This window comes from Rhinolophus hipposideros, assembly GCF_964194185.1.
Source record: "Rhinolophus hipposideros genome assembly, chromosome: 9".
Taxonomy (NCBI): Eukaryota; Metazoa; Chordata; class Mammalia; order Chiroptera; family Rhinolophidae; genus Rhinolophus; species Rhinolophus hipposideros.
Genome location: NC_138055.1, coordinates 56,302,091 through 56,312,499, shown reverse-complemented (window position 1 = coordinate 56,312,499; position 10,409 = coordinate 56,302,091). Strand labels below are relative to the sequence as shown.

The 10,409-nt window shown below is 42.1% G+C and overlaps 2 pseudogenes across 2 annotated transcripts; both read right to left on the bottom strand.

Moving 5' to 3' along the window:
- Positions 1 to 1,061: 1,061 nt before the first annotated feature.
- On the bottom strand, positions 1,062 to 3,520 carry LOC308501904 (E3 ubiquitin-protein ligase rififylin-like; annotated as a pseudogene). Its single transcript has 3 exons — positions 3,514 to 3,520; positions 1,930 to 2,780; positions 1,062 to 1,406 (listed from the first exon to the last, which is right to left on the bottom strand). The product of its transcript is annotated as an E3 ubiquitin-protein ligase rififylin-like (transcript).
- A 3,864-nt stretch (positions 3,521 to 7,384) lies between these two features.
- Positions 7,385 to 8,795, bottom strand: LOC308501903 (cytohesin-2-like; annotated as a pseudogene). The gene is made up of 2 exons: positions 8,646 to 8,795; positions 7,385 to 8,554 (listed from the first exon to the last, which is right to left on the bottom strand). The product of its transcript is annotated as a cytohesin-2-like (transcript).
- Positions 8,796 to 10,409: the final 1,614 nt, after the last annotated feature.

Below are 10,409 nucleotides of genomic sequence, written 5' to 3'. Positions count from 1 at the left end.
TAAAAGGCCTAGAGAATGCTTCTTCCTCACCCGCCCCCAAATCAGTAGACGGAAAAGGGAGTAGAGAGTCCCCACCAACTTGGGGAATTAAGACTTCCAGCTGTCTGCTCAAGAGCTGAAACCAGCTTCACACAGTACTTTCTGATACCTGTTAGGTCCTCTGTCTTACACGTTTGGTCTCCAGGAGCTTCATGAGAAGTCTGGCTAGGGAAGAACAAGTCTCTTTGCCCAAGTCTATGCGTTCAGTGAGACTATGTTTAAAATTTTCATGGGAAAGACTTCATTCTCAGGAAAAAGTGGTTTAAAACTCCTATCTGTTGGAAAAGTCAAAGTTAAGCAGAAAGCCATTGCGTCCACCCAATACTTTGTTTCCTCAGAAACTAAAATTAAGGATAGTGCAAAATCAGGTCTCAGAGCAGCAGCAGAAATTATCCATGTGCCATCTCTCACACAGACTGGAATTTTCCAGCAGTTGGGAACCAGATGCTTTGTTGGGTCCCAACGTCAGGTCGGGGGACTGATATCCCAGCACTTAAGGAAGCAAATCTTAATGACTTTGAACTTTTTCAATAGCAGGATCACTATTGGTCTGGTAAGCTAACATCTTTTCAGTCTGAAGAAACAAGTGGATTTTTGGCAATGCAGCAAGAAACATTAGCAAAGGTAGGTTAAAGCACAAAAAGCCAGAGAGACCAAAAATACATCCAAATGTGCTGAGGAGGAAGAGAACCATTTCTACCAAGACTTCTGATTGGTAAAACACAGGGAAGCAGCTGAGGGAAGTGGGTAGGATACAGGAGGAAGAAAGATATGGACCAAGTTCTGTAAAGTCCTCTCAGTTACCATCATCATCACCCAAGATCATTAAACCAGGGAGTTGCCCATGCAATCTGCAGCAGTTCTCACTACCTTGGGCTCTGCCAGCCAAGAAGTGCTTCTCTGTGGCAAGACAGGCATGCCCAGAGGTGACATAGCATCTTTGCTGGCCCTGGTCTTGGGAACTGCAAATTTTTGTATTAGCCTGCCCCTCTGCAAGCTGGCCAAGCCTGAGCCCAAACACCTCATGCTATGTCCCTATAAGGCACTGAAGAAGCTGGTATCAAGCCCTCAGAATCAGAAGACAAGCCTGGCTCAGACCACATAATGCCGCAGATGGAACACATGCATTTGCCGCACTTGGTACAGGTTACCGTGTGGCCATATTCCAGCAGAACACAGTGGGTGAGCCCATGCAGATCTTAACACGAATTCTCCTCCACGCTCCCCCGTTTTGGTCTTCAGCACCACACGCCAGGTGCTGGAGTCCTTTTTGGTCCTTGCACAGCCACGTCGCCCTCTCCGTCAGCCCCCACTTCTCACAGCAGCCCTTGTAGTTGACGAAGTTGTGAGCCAGGATCTCTTTCTTTCTTTCTTTCTTTTTCTTTAAAGATTTTATTGGGGAAGGGGAACAGGACTTTATTGGGGAACAGTGTGTACTTCCAGGCCTTTTTTCCAAGTCAAGTTGTTGTCTTTTCTATCTTAGTTGTGGAGGGTGCCGTTCAGCTTCAGATTTTTGTCCTTTCAGTCTTAGTTGTGGCAGGCGCAGCTCAGCTCTAGGTCCAGTTGCCGTTGCTAGTTACAGGGTGCGCAGCCCACCATCCCTTGCGGGAGTTGAACCAGCAACCTTGTGGTTGAGAGGATGCGCTCCAACCAACTGAGCCATCCAGGAGCTCAGCGGCAGCTCAGCTCAAGGTGCCGAGTTCAATCTTAGTTGCAGGGGGCACTGCCCACCATCCCTTGCGGGACTCGAGGAATTGAACTGGCACCCTTTGTGGTTGAGAGCCCACTGGCCCATGTGGGAATCGAACCGGCAGCCTTCAGAGTTAGGAGGCTGGAGCTCTAACCGCCTGAGCCACCGGGCCGGCCCCCAGGATCTCTTTCAACCGCCACATAGTCAGACCTTTAATGTCCTCCAGGTTAGTCAAGTCAGACAGAGGCCCTCCAGCTATCCTCTGAATTGATGGACTGGGTCTCATCCTCAGCAGGTGCTCTGGCTGTGCTCTCCAAGTAGATGGGTTCTTGGTCCTGAGACGCATGGCCAGTAGCCTGACTGAATTTCCTGAGCCTGGGCTGGGGAAACAAAGGTGGCTTGTGAGGGTGAAGAAAGGAGTCTGGGTGAGGTAGGAGGTACTGTGCTGGCATGAGTCTGGGTCAGCAAGGCCTGCTGCTCAAGCAAGTCTTGGAACAAGGTGAGGGCCTGAGTCCTACCCTCCTGGGAGATTACAGGCTGCTGACCAAGCACCAAGAACCCCAGGTCCTCTTTCTCCAGGCACGTTTTGGTAGCGATGCCATAGAGGTTGAAATAGTCCCTCAGGTCCTTCACCTTCATCTTTATGAGCTCCTCCCACTGAAAGGCTGTTGCTTGGAATCTTTGGCAGAGAAGGCGGAGGCAGGGCCCAAACAGGTCATGCAGAATTTTCTTACAGTCCAATAAGGTCTGCTCTCTTGCCATGTTTACAAAGTTGGCCCCACAGACCTTGCAGCTTGGATCCGAGCCTGCTGAGGAAAGGAAGGAGCTGTAGCCACGGTAGGAATAGGCCTGAGTCCTGGATCCCAGGAGTGGGGCCTCCTCAGGCTGTCCAGGCAGAACCAGTTGCAGCAGGTTGCCCACTTGATAAAATCTGACTTAGCCTCCCGCCCAGCTGGCACTTGGGAAGGGGAGGCAAGGGGTGAGGTCCAGGCCACAGATACATGAGGCAAGGTGTCCGGACTCGGCTGCCACTGCTGCTGTGCCTCTGGAGCTGAGGGGGGAGGGCGGCAGTGGTTATAAACTCACGGGCTGCTGCAGGAAGTTAGCTGACAGTTTATTTTCTTTTAGCGTTTTGAATATATCAACCCACTGCCTTCTGGCCTGCGAAATTTCTGATGAGATATTTGCTGATAATCTTATTGATGATCCCTTGTATGTGACAGCTTGCTTCTCTCTTTCTGCTTTTAAAACTCTGTTTATGGCTTTTTGACAGTTTGAATGTAATGTGTCTCTGTGTGGATCTCTTTGAATTCATCTTTTCTTAGATGTTTGTATTTATGCCTTTCATCAAATTTGGGAAGTTTTCATCCATTATATCTTCAAATATCTCAGCCCCTTTCTCCATCTCTTCTGAAACTTTCACAATGCATGTATTCATTTGCTGGATGCTGGTTCCACACATCCTTTAGGCTCTGTTCACTTTCCTTCTATATTTTTTACTTTTTGTTCCTCAGACTCAATAATTTCCATTATCTGATCTTCAAGTTCATTGTTTCTTTCTTCTGCCTGCTTAAATTGTCTGTGAATCCCTCTAGCAAATTTTTTTTCATTTCAAGTTTTGTAATTTTCAGCTCCAGAATTTCTTTTTGGTTTCTTTTTAGGTTTCTATCTCTTTATTGATATTTTCATCTTGTTCAACCATAGTTTTCTTGATTTTCTCCACATCTTCCTTTAGTTCTTTGACATCTTTAAAACTGTTATTTTTAAGTATTTTTCTAGTATACCCGCCATCAGATCTTTTTCAGTAATAGTTTCTGTTGATTTTTTTCCTTTGAATGGGCCAAACTTTTCTGTTTCTTTGTATATCTTGTGATTTTTTGTTGTTGAAAACTGGACATTTGAATCTAATAATGTGGTAACTCTGGAAATTAGATTCTCTCTTTCTCCAGATTTGCTATTGTTCTAGTATTTTTATTGTTGCAATCTATCGCTATGCCAAGGATCAGCGTAAGTGTAAACTTAAGATTGTCTCTTGTCTTTTCTAAGCCTGTACCTTTTTCTGGGCATATGCAGTCACGTTCTAGTTTTCCCCATATATGCAGTTGCTTTAGAATGTGCTTGTTGTCTTTCTTGTCTGGTTTCCAAAGGGGAGAAGAGAAAAATAAAGGGGAGGAAAAAAAGGAGCTACCGTCATTTAAATCCTCTAGAAGTCACTTCAGCCAGAGTGGAAGGGACTTGCAACAATAGGGGGAGGTGCAACAATGACTCACCGTGTCTTTGTCAGCACCTCTGTGATCAGAAGCAGAAATCAGAGATCAGAACACAGATCACCAACATTTGGAGGAGAGGGTCCTGTTTGCCCATCCTGGATCCCACAAGCTGCCTGCAAGCTGCTCCCAGAACTTGTACACAGCTGCCTGCCATGGGGCTAAGAGTGGAGGATGGGTAGCTGTTACTACTGTGTTAAGAAATAAAATTGACCAAAATTACAGTTTACTCTCCAAGCCTTCCCTTGGAAGTTGCAAGTCTTCAGTAGACTCCAGAGTTCCAAAATGGTTACATCAGACAGATTGTGCCAATCCTTTTTTTACTAGGTGGATAGACATCTGTGGTATTTCCTACTCCACCATCTTTTCAGAATTTTCTCTAGCTTCTCAAACACATGAAATAAAGTTAAAATAGCTGTTTTAATATCCTTGTCTACTAATTTTAACATCTGTATACTTTCTGAATTAGTTTCAGTTGATTGGATTTTCTTCTCATAATGGATTCGATTTTCCTACTTTTTTGTATGTATGTTAATTTTAGATTGAGTGCCCCAACATGTGAATTTCACTTTGTTGGGTTTTGGATATTTTTGTATTCCTATAAATATTCTTGAGGTTTGTTCGGTGGTGTAGTTAAATTACTTTGACATAGTTTGATACTTTTGGGTCTTGCTTTTAAACTCTGTTAGTTGGGGCCAGAGCAGAGTTCAACTAAACTAGGGCTAATTTTTTCCCACTATTCAAGCAAACTCCTAAATACTCTGCCTAGTGAATTATGATGTTTTTTTACTCTGGCTAGTGGGAACAGGCACTATTCCTGGTCTTATGTGAGATTCAGATATTGCTCTCAATCATTTCAAATGATTCTTTCCCCAGTAAGTGGTTTCATCACATACATGTACTAAACAGTACTCAGCAGAAGACTCAAAGGGGAAACCTCTAAAGATCTCTAGAAGTCTCTGTGTATAGCTCTCTCCTTTCTGATAGTTAGCCCTGTACTCTCCACCCACCTTAGCCTCCATCTCCTTAAGTCAGGGTGACCACCAGTTTCCTCCGACGTTCTTCCTTGTGCCATAACCTAGAAATTCTCTCCAGGCAGTAAACTGGGACAAGCATAGGGTTCACTTCATTCGTTTCTCATCTTTAAGGAATCACTATCCTTTGTTACCTGAACTCCAATATCTTGAAAACTGTTGTTTCATGTATTTTGTCCAGTTTTTTTGTTTGTTTGATTTTTTTTTCAGTTAGATTATCTCAAATCCCTGTTACTCCATCTTGGGTAGAGAGCAGTGTCCTACTTCTATTCAAGTAGGACTGGGAAGAGGCCCCAGCCACATAGGTTATAGTCTTTAATTATTTCCTTTTATAGACATTTGTCCCTGATACCTTAGGATTAGGGTTCCCACTCACAGAGTGTGGGCATAGTTGAGAAAAACCTCTTATACTTTGTTTTTAAGTCTAAAAAAAAACAGTTTTGAAGATGACAGTGAAATCAAGTAAGGCAATCCTCAAATTTGGAGCAGGTAGGACTAGGCCCAATCAAATATAAGTAGAAGTTAATTCTGATAATTTTCATAATTCCAAGCATTGAGAAGGTTAACAGAGTAAATAGGAGCGATGCCTAAAGCTGTGCATATTAGATCATGAACCTAGTTACTGTATTTCCTTACTTCCTGACTGACAATTATTGTCAATTGACGATTTACTTAGAGCAAAAATTTAATTTGCTGAAAATCTGTGTGTCTTATGCTGCTTTGGATTTGTATTGTTTCATTTTGTATTGTTATTTCATTTTGTATTTTATTTGTATTATTTCATTCTTTGCACTTTATAGAGAGGACAGATTAAAATCAAGTTAGGAATAATGGAGTTCTGGCAGTAACTTCTAAGGAAGAAAAATACATTTTCAAATAATACTTCCAAGGCCACTTAATTTTGCTACAGCTTCTCTTCATGGTTGATTGTCTCATTCTAGGGATACAAAGCTGCCACCTTGGTGAATTTCTCAAAATTATTATATAGAAGAATGAACATATATACTTAGCATTGTTCCATATTAGAACTAGAATGAATTAAAATGGAACCTATTACCTTTCTTTAAAAAAAAAAGTGTTCCCTTATGATGGTAAATTTTCCACTGGGCAGTTAGTCACAGAAAGCAATAAACTTAGCCAAGCCTTTTTTTTTTTTTTAATCTTGGTAATGTTAAAACTGGCCACTCACTGATGACAGTAATATCTATATAATGTCTCATCTGTGAATGATAACTTCTCATTATAATATTGGAGTGAACAAAAATTTGTTGAGTTTTGTGGAAGCCAGGATTAAGCCAGGAAAGAGATTTAATAGAGAGAACTAATTGCTTTGCTGGAAGGATTTTACATATATATATATAACTTTACGTACATGCAAAAATATTCTACAAAAGTCTCTTGTTACTGTTATTTCAGTGCACACAGAGATTTCTAGAATAACTGCTTTATAAAAATAGAGTCTTAAACATTTTTCTGCATGTTTTCTTATTCAACCCTACATCATAGAAATCTATTCAAAACAACTGGTATAACTGTTTTTGTTAGGTACATAATGATAGTGGGAACATGGCATAGCTATTCAACAATTACTATTGATGACATTCACATTGTTTCAAGGTTTTTGCCATCATGAGCAATAAACATATTTATTTGGTTTCTGTAACCTTTCTGGTTAGCTTTTAAGTATTTTATACATTTGGCACCACTGGGAATGGAATATTTTTATTTGGTTTTTTAGGTATCTATTGCTACAGTAAAAAAATCGTATTGATTTCTATATGTTTTCCTACTTAAGAGGTTGTCTCTGAGAAAGGGGAGATAGGGACTAAGGACCTGGGGATATTTTTTCAAAACATGTATTATAGAATTAAATGATTCTTTAAACCATGTGCATGTATAATTTTGATAAAAATGAAAAATTTAAATGCAAAATAAGTGGTAATGGGGCATCCCTATAAGTTTCTGATTTTGACTGAAATGCTATAGTGTTTTACCATTTAGGATCATATTTACTATTTGTTTGGATGTATAGCCTTTATTATATTTAAGTTGTTTCTTTGAATTCTTATTTACTTAGACCTGTTTTATTATTTATTATTTATATTGTTATTCATAAATGATGACTTATCAAAAAATTTTCAGCATTTATTAATATCATAATCTTAATATGATTATAATAAACTATAATCATTTTCTTAATATTAAACCATCCCTGCATTCAAAAAATAATCTTTACTTAGTTGTAGAGTATTACTCTTTGCTAATATTTTGTTTAGAATAACTGCCCCACAAAGTAGAAAATTCCCTACTTTTTTTTAGTGGTTAAATAATTAATAATTATCAACAGTGTGTCGTTAATTACAAATAACGAGAGAGGTGCTAGAGGTTGTGAATTTTGCAAAGGGAAAACCAGTATCTGCAGCCGCTGAGCCCAGGGGTCCAGCCACCAGGGTGAGGCAGCTCCTTAATAAATAATTGGGAGCAAGGGAGCAGGGCTGCTCCTGCTTCTTCTTGACAGAAACCTGCTTCTTCCTTGCCGCAGCATCCCATAGAAGGGGCCCATGTTCACAGCTGCCTGGATGAACTTGATCTACTTGTCCTTCTCGTCCTGTGTGGGGGTAGAGATCCAGCACACTATGGGTTCCCCTCAACCAACTGCCATATGCCTATTTCGCAGACTTTGATGAGCTGCCCCTTGTCATTAGGTATGTAAAGCTCAAAGCAGTTTGGTTTCCAGGAGTTGTCCACTTCTTGGGTGCTCAGATTCTTCTGGGAGATGATGATTCCTCTCTGCTCCTTGCATGTTGTGTACTCAAAACAGAGGCAGTTATCTGTGAGGAGCCAGCCTTACTGGTCCGGGTTGAATAAGGTGTGGGCCAGGTCATTCCCATCATCCTCAGGAATCCTGGGGGGGCTCATGTGTCTGGGCAGATCCTCAGCAGGTCTCGCCCTCGTTGATACTTGGGTTCAAGGCCACAAAGCGCTCCAGGTCTGGCTTGTCCCAAAAGTTGGGATCGCAAAGGCTGGTGTTCAGCATGATCGCCTTGACAGTACGTAGCATGTGTCGGTGGACTGGAAAACTACAGGACTGCACAGGCTGTAGCATCTCAGGGAGAAGGCTTCCATCATCTGGTCAACCTTCTGAGCCTTAGCAGGGAGGCGGGAAGCTCCATAGAAATTGCCTGAGGGCCTGCACCAGATTGAGGTCGGAGAACTTTTGCAGATCTGCAAAGGCCTGGAGCACTGCCAGGCTCAGCTCTTCCCTCTTCCCCATGGCTGTCTCTTTCAGGCCTTTGCCCTTGTACAGGAAACGGGCGATCTCCTCGGTTGTGTACTGGAGAAGTTCATTCTCCACCAAGAACTAGACTCCTTCCTGGGGTCCATGTTTGAAGTTCTTCCTAACCATTGCCATTTCCGGTTCGTTGCAAGGTCCTACTGCTCTCATCAGTCTCTAGACCCTCCACCTCGCTCATGGCTTCACTGAGCTCCTCCCGCAGGTACTGGATCTCCACTAGCACCTCCCGCTGCGGGTCAGGACATCCTCCAGCTCATCTGCTCCTCCAGAGTCAGGTTTGGGAGCTCATAGACACTGTCCATGGTGGCGGCTGGGAAGACCCGAGAGAAGTCCCAGGCTGTCCTGAGGGTGCGGCCTGAATTGCGTTGGCCCGCAGATTCCCCCGAGCCTGCCTCCCCAGCGCCAGTACTGCGTGCTAAACAGACTCCCCCTTCACCTCCGAACTGCCTTGCCAGCAAGGTGTGTTGCATCTGTATAAGTGAGATTTGTAGATAGTTTTTTATACAAAGAAAAAGAAAACTATAGTTTATATTAAAGAAGCTGAAACAGCTAGTGATGTAATAAAAAGAGCATAAGTTTATAAGTCAGAAGGTGACATTTAGGGGGAGGAGGGGCTGGGGGGACCTGGGTGAAAAAGGTGAAGGCATCAAGAAGTACAAATTGGGGGCCCTCCCGGTGGCTCAGGCGGTTGGAGCTCGGTGCTCCTAATGCCGAGGGCTGCTGGTTCGATTCCCACATGGGCCAGTGGGCTCTCAACCACAAGGTTGCCAGTTCGGTTCCCACAAGAGATGGTGGGCTGTGCCCCCTGCAACGAACAATGGCAACTAACAACAGCAACTGGACCTGGAGCTGGGCTGCACCCTCCACAACTAGGATTGAAGGGACAACAACTTGACTTGGAAAAAGTCCTGGAAGTACACGCTGTTACCCAATGAAGTCCTGTACTCCTTCCCCAATAAAAATCTTATAAAAAAAAAAGAAGTACAAATTGGTATAGTCACTGGGGATGTAAAGTACAGCATAGAGAATATAGCCAATAATGTTACAACACCGAGTATAGCGCCAGGTGGGTACTAGACTAATCAGGGGTTCACTGCAAAAATTATATAAATGTCTAACCACTATGCTGTATACATGAAACTAACATAAAATAATATCGAATGTCAAGTGTAATTGGAAAAAAAATATTGTGAAGATGACATTTAGGGCAGCCGGATGGCTCAGTTGGTTAGAGCACCGGCTCTCAACAAGGTTGCCGGTTCAATTCCCTCATGGGATGGTGGGCTGCGCCCCCTGCAACTAAAGATTGAAAACCGCCACTGGACTTGGAGCTGAGCTGCGCCCTCCACAGCTAGATTGAAGGACAAAGACTTGGAGTTGACCGGCCCTGGAGAAACACACTGTTCCCCAATATTCCCCTATAAATTCGTTTTTAAAAAATAACATTTAATATTAAATATTTCCACGCAAGCCAAATAAAACAATTTTAAAACTCCAAGCACTATGTTCCATCATTCCACCACATTTGGCATGAAGCTTCAATCAAGAAAGATGCAATAATACTACAAAATCAGGATTTCATTATCCTTAGAGTTGGCATCAGTCAACCACAAATCCTCCCCTGCAATGGCAAGACATTGAACCTTTTAGATGCTGAGTGTCAGGTTCTATCCCTAAGAACATAGGCTATAGATTTTGCTAAATTTTAACTGAAATGCTTTCTTTCATGTTTTATCATTTCGTGTACCATTACCAATTCATGTAAGCATTGGGAACATTTTAATTATTTTAACCAATCCACGATACCAGTATTTTCAACAAGAGCCCATTTTTAACAACCATCAACAATTAACAATCCATTAATATCTCCATTATAAATTAATTTTTGACATTCATTAGTTTAATAAGCAAAATATGTAATGTTGATCAGAGTTAAGACAGCTGAAATGCTTCTGGTAATCCCTTTGCAGTGTAAATTCCCAATTAGAAGGATAGTTGCACCTAGAGTGTAATTTTGACATATCCATAATATTTTACTCTTTGTACTAAAATACTTTAAATTATAGATATTATAACACCGGATT